The following is a 6,366-nucleotide window of genomic DNA, read 5'->3' on the forward strand; positions in this document are numbered from 1 at the left end:
ATATGAGTCATGAAAGGTCAATTGTACTTCATTTTTTTCATCTTTATTTACATATCCTAGAGAAAAGTTTGTTCAAGAAAACTTGGTTCAGTAGTGAAAACTAACACAAAACTACATGAAAAACATCAAATTGGCTGACATAATGTATATATGAGTCATCAAGGTCAATTTTACATCATTTTTTCCTCTTAATTTACATGTCCTAGAGAAATTTCTTCGAGAAAAGTTGCTCCAATTGTAAAAACTAACAAAAAACTACTTTAAAAAACATCAATTTGGCGGACATAATGTATATGAGTCATCAAAGATCAGTTGTACATCATTTGTCCTCTTATTGTACAAGTTATAGAACAAAAATTTCTGCGAGAAAAGCTGGTCCAATAGTGAAAACTAATAAAAAACTACTTGAAAAAAAATCAATTCGACTCACATAATGTATATATGAGTCATCAAAGGTCAATTGTACATCATTGTTTTCCTCTTAATTTACAAGTCCTAGAGAAATATTTCTTGAGGAAAACTTACTTCATTAGTGAAAACTAACACAAAACTATTTGGAAAAAATCAGTTTGGCTCACATAAAGTATATATTAGTCATCACAGATCAGTTGTACATCATTTTTTCCTCTTGCTGTACAATTCTAGAGCAAAAAATTTTAAAGAAAAGTTGCTATATTAGTAAAATCTAAAACAAAACTACTTGAAAAAACATCAATTTAGCTCACATAATTTATATATGAGTCATGAAAGGTCAATTGTACTTCATTTTTTTCATCTTTATTTACATATCCTAGAGAAAAGTTTGTTCAAGAAAACTTGGTTCAGTAGTGAAAACTAACACAAAACTACATGAAAAACATCAAATTGGCTGACATAATGTATATATGAGTCATCAAGGTCAATTTTACATCATTTTTTCCTCTTAATTTACATGTCCTAGAGAAATTTCTTCGAGAAAAGTTGCTCCAATTGTAAAAACTAACAAAAAACTACTTTAAAAAACATCAATTTGGCGGACATAATGTATATGAGTCATCAAAGATCAGTTGTACATCATTTGTCCTCTTATTGTACAAGTTATAGAACAAAAATTTCTGCGAGAAAAGCTGGTCCAATAGTGAAAACTAATATAAAACTACTTGAAAAAAATCAATTCGGCTCACATAATGTATATATGAGTCATCAAGGTCAATTGTACATCATTTTTTCCTCTTAATTTACATGTCCTAGAGAAATTTCTTCAAGAAAAGTTGCTCCATTAGTAAAAACTAACACAAAACTACTTTAAAAAACATCAATTTGGCTGACATAATGAATATGAGTCATCAAATATCAGTTGTACATCATTTGTCCTCGTATTGTACAAGTTCTAGAACAAAAATTTCTGCAAGAAAAACTGGTCCAATAGTGAAAACTAATATAAAACTACTTGAAAAAAAAATCAATTCGGCTCACATAATGTATATATGAGTCATCAAAGGTCAATTTTACAACATTGTTTTCCCCTTAATTTACAAGTCCTAGAGAAATATTTCTTGAGGAAAACTTAATTTATTAGCGAAAACTAACACAAAACTATTTTTAAAAAATCAGTTTGGCTCACATAAAGTATATATTAGTCATCACAGATCAGTTGTACATCATTTTTTCCTCTTGCTGTACAAGTTCTAGAACAAAATTTTTTAAAGAAAAGTTGCTATATTAGTATAATCTAAAACAAAACTACTTGAAAAAACATCAATTTAGCTCACATAATTTATATATGAGTCATGAAAGGTCAATTGTACTTCATTTTTTTCATCTTTATTTACATTTCCTAGAGAAAAGTTTGTTCAAGAAAACTTGGTTCAGTAGTGAAAACTAACACAAAACTACTTGAAAAAACATCAAATTGGCTGACATATTGTATATATGAGTCATCATGGTCAATTGTACATCATTTTTTTCCTCTTAATTTACATGTCCTAGAGAAATTTCTTCAAGAAAATTTGCTCCATTCTTAAAAACTAACACAAAACTACTTTAAAAAGCATCAATTTGGCTGACATAATGTGTATGAGTCATCAAAGATCAGTTGTACATCATTTGTCCTCTTATTGTACAAGTTCTAGAACAAAAATTTCTGAAAGAAAAGCTGGTCCAATAGTGAAAACTAATATAAAACTACATGAAAAAAAAATCGATTCGGCTCACATAATGTATATATGAGTCATCAAAGGTCAATTGTACATCATTTTTTTCCTCTTAATTTACAAGTCCTAGAGAAATTTTTCTTGAGGAAAACTTAGTTCATTAGTGAAAACTAACACAAAACTATTTGGAAAAAATCAGTTTGGCTCACATAAAGTATATATTAGTCATCACAGATCAGTTGTACATCATTTTTTCCTCTTGCTGTACAAGTTCTAGAACAAAATTTTTTAAAGAAAAGTTGCTATATTAGTAAAATCTAAAACAAAACTACTTGAAAAAACATCAATTTAGCTCACATAATTTATATATGAGTCATGAAAGGTCCATTGTACTTAATTTTTTTTTCATCTTTTTTTACATGTCCTAGAGAAAATTTTGTTCAAGAAAACTTGGTTCAGTAGTGAAAACTAACACAAAACTACTTAAAAAAACATCAAATTGGCTGACATAATGTATATATGAGTCATCAAGGTCAATTGCACATCATTTTTTTCCTCTTAATTTACATGTCCTAGAGAAATTTCTTCAAGAAAGGTTGCTCCATTAGTAAAAACTAACACAAAACTACTTTAAAAAACATCAATTTGGCTGACATAATGTATATGAGTCATCAAAGATCAGTTGTACATCATTTGTCCTCTTATTGTACAAGTTCTAGAACAAAAATTTCTGCAAGAAAAGCTGGTCCAATAGTGAAAACTAATATAAAACTACTTGAAAAAAAAATCAATTCGGCTCACATAATGTATATATGAGTCATCAAAGGTCAATTGTACATCATTTTCTTCCTCTTAATTTACAAGTCCTAGAGAAATATTTCTTGAGGAAAACTTACTTCATTAGTGAAAACTAACACAAAACTATTTTGAAAAAATCAATTTGGCTCACATAAAGTATATATGAGTCATCACAGATCAGTTGTACATCATTTTTTCCTCTTGTTGTACAAGTTCTAGAACAAAAATTTTTAAAGAAAAATTGCTCTATTAGTCAAATCTAAAACAAAATTACTTGAAAAAAACATCAATTTTGCTCACATAATTTATATATGAGTCATGAAAGGTCAATTGTGCTTCATTTTTTTCATCTTTATTTACATGTCCTAGAGAAAAGTTTGTTCAAGGAAACTTGGATCAGTAGTGAAAACTATTACAAAACTATTTGAAAAAACATCAAATTGGCTGACATAATGTATATATGAGTCATCAAGGTCAATTGTACAACTTTTTTTTTCCTCTTAATTTACATGTCCTAGAGAAATTTCTTCAAAAAAAGTTGCTCCATTAGTCAAAGCTAACACAAAACTACTTTAAAAAACATCAATTCGGCTCACATAATGTATATATGAGTCATCAAAGGTCAATTGTACATCATTGTTTTCCTCTTAATTTACAAGTCCTAGAGAAATATTTCTTGAGGAAAACTTAATTCATTAGTGAACACTAACGCATAACTAGTTGGAAAAAATCAGTTTGGCTCACATAAAGTATATATTAGTCATCACAGATCAGTTGTACATCATTTTTTCCTCTTGCTGTACAAGTTCTAGAAAAAAAAATTTTAAAGAAAAGTTGCTATTTTAGTAAATTCTAAAACAAAACTAATTGAAAAAACATCAATTTAGCTCACATAATTTATATATGAGTCACGAAAGGTCAATTGCACTTCATTTTTTTCATCTTTATTTACATATCCTAGAGAAAAGTTTGTTCAAGAAAACTTGGTTCAGTAGTGAAAACTAACACAAAACTACTTGAAAAAACATCAAATTGGCTGACATAATGTATATATGAGTCATCAAGGTCAATTGTACATCATTTTTTCCTCTTAATTTACATGTCCTAGAGAAATTTCTTCAAGAAAAGTTGCTCCATTAGTAAAAACTAACACAAAACTACTTTAAAAAACATCAATTTGGCTGACATAATGTATATGAGTCATCAAAGATCAGTTGTACATCATTTGCCCTCTTATTGTACAAGTTCTAGAACAAAAATTTCTGAAAGAAAAGCTGGTCCAAAAGTGAAAACTAATATAAAATTACTTGAAAAAAATATCGGTTCGGCTCACATAATGTATATATGAGTCATCAAAGGTCAATTGTACATCTTTTTTTCCTCTTAATTTACAAGTCCTAGAGAAATATTTCTTTAGGAAAACTTACTTCATTAGTGAAAATTAACACAAAACTATTTTGAAAAAATCAATTTGGCTCACATAAGTATATATGAGTCATCACAGATCAGTTGTACATCATTTTTTTCTCTAGTTGTACAAGTTCTAGATCAAAAACTTTTAAAGAAAAGTTGCTCTATTGGTCAAATCTAAAACAAAACTACTTGAAAAAACATCAATTTAGTTCACATAATGTATATATATGAGTCATGAAAGGTCAATTGTACTTCATTTTTCTCATCTTTATTTACATGTCCTAGAGAAAAGTTTGTTCAAGAAAACTTGGTTCAGTAGTGAAAACTAACACAAAACTACTTGAAAAAACATCAAATTGGCGGACATAATGTATATATGAGTCATCAAGGTCAATTGTACATCAATTTTTTACTCCTAATTTACATGTCCTAGAGAAATTTCTTCAAGAAAAATTGCTCCATTAGTAAAAACTAACACAAAACTACTTTAGAAAACATCAATTTGGCTGACATAATGTATATGAGTCATCAAAGATCAGTTGTACATCATTTTCCTCTTATTGTACAAGTTCTGGAACAAAAATTTCTGAAAGAAAAGCTGGCCCAATAGTGAAAACTAATATAAAATTACTTGAAAAAAATATCCATTCGGCTCATATAATGTATATATGAGTCATCAAAGGTCAATTGTACATCATTTTTTTCCTCATAATTTACAAGTCCTAGAGAAATATTTCTTGAGGAAAACTTACTTCATTAGTGAAAACTAACACAAAACTATTTTGAAAAAATCAATTTGGCTCACATAAAGTACATATGAGTCATCACAGATCAGTTGTACATCATTTTTTCCTCTTGTTGTACAAGTTCTAGAACAAAAATTTTTAAAGAAAAGTTGCTCTATTAGTCAAATCTAAAACAAAACTACTTGAAAAAACATCAATTTAGCTCACATAATGTATATATGAGTCATGAAAGGTCAATTGTACTTCATTTTTTTTCATATATATTTACATGTCCTAGAGAAAAGTTTGTTCAGGAAAACTTGGTCCAGTGGTGAAAACTAACACAAAAATACTTGAAAAAACACCAAATTGGCTGACATAATGTGTATATGAGTCATCAAGATAAATTGTACATAATTTTTTTCCTCTTAATTTACAAGTCCTAGAGAAAATTTTGTTAAAGAAAACTTGGTTCAGTAGTGAAAACTAACACAAAACTACTTGAAAAAACATCAATTTGGCTGACATAATATATATTTGAGTCATCCAAGCTCAATTGTACATCAGTTTTTTCCTCTCAATTTACAAGTCCTAGAGAAATATTTCTTAAGGGAAAGTTACTCCATAAGTGAAAACTAACATAAAACTATTTGGAAAAATATCAATTTGGCTCACTTAAATTATATACGAGTCATCACAGATCAGTTGTACATCATTTTTTCCTCTTGCTGTACAAGTTCTAGAACAAAAATTTTTAAAGAAAAGTTGCTATTTTAGTAAATTCTAAAACAAAACTACTTGAAAAAACATCAATTTAGCTCACATAATTTATATATGAGTCACGAAAGGTCAATTGTACTTCATTTTTTTCATCTTTACTTACATATCCTAGAGAAAAGTTTGTTCAAGAAAACTTGGTTCAGTAGTGAAAACTAACATAAAACTACTTGAAAAAACATCAAATTGGCTGACATAATGTATATATGAGTCATCAAGATCAATTGTACATCATTTTTTTCCTCTTAATTTACATGTCCTAGAGAAATTTCTTCAAGAAAAGTTGCTCCATTAGTAAAAACTAACACGAAACTACTTTAAAAAAACATCAATTTGGCTGACATAATGTATATGAGTCATCAAAGATCAGTTGTACATCATTTGCCCTCTTATTGTACAAGTTCTAGAAAAAAAATTTCTGAAAGAAAAGCTGGTCCAATAGTGAAAACTAATATAAAATTACTTGAAAAAAATATCCATTCGGCTCACATAATGTATATATGAGTCATCACAGATCAGTT

The sequence above is a fragment of the Convolutriloba macropyga genome, unplaced genomic scaffold, assembly GCF_964194025.1.
Source record: "Convolutriloba macropyga unplaced genomic scaffold, txConMacr16.3 SCAFFOLD_2035, whole genome shotgun sequence".
Taxonomy (NCBI): domain Eukaryota; kingdom Metazoa; phylum Xenacoelomorpha; order Acoela; family Convolutidae; genus Convolutriloba; species Convolutriloba macropyga.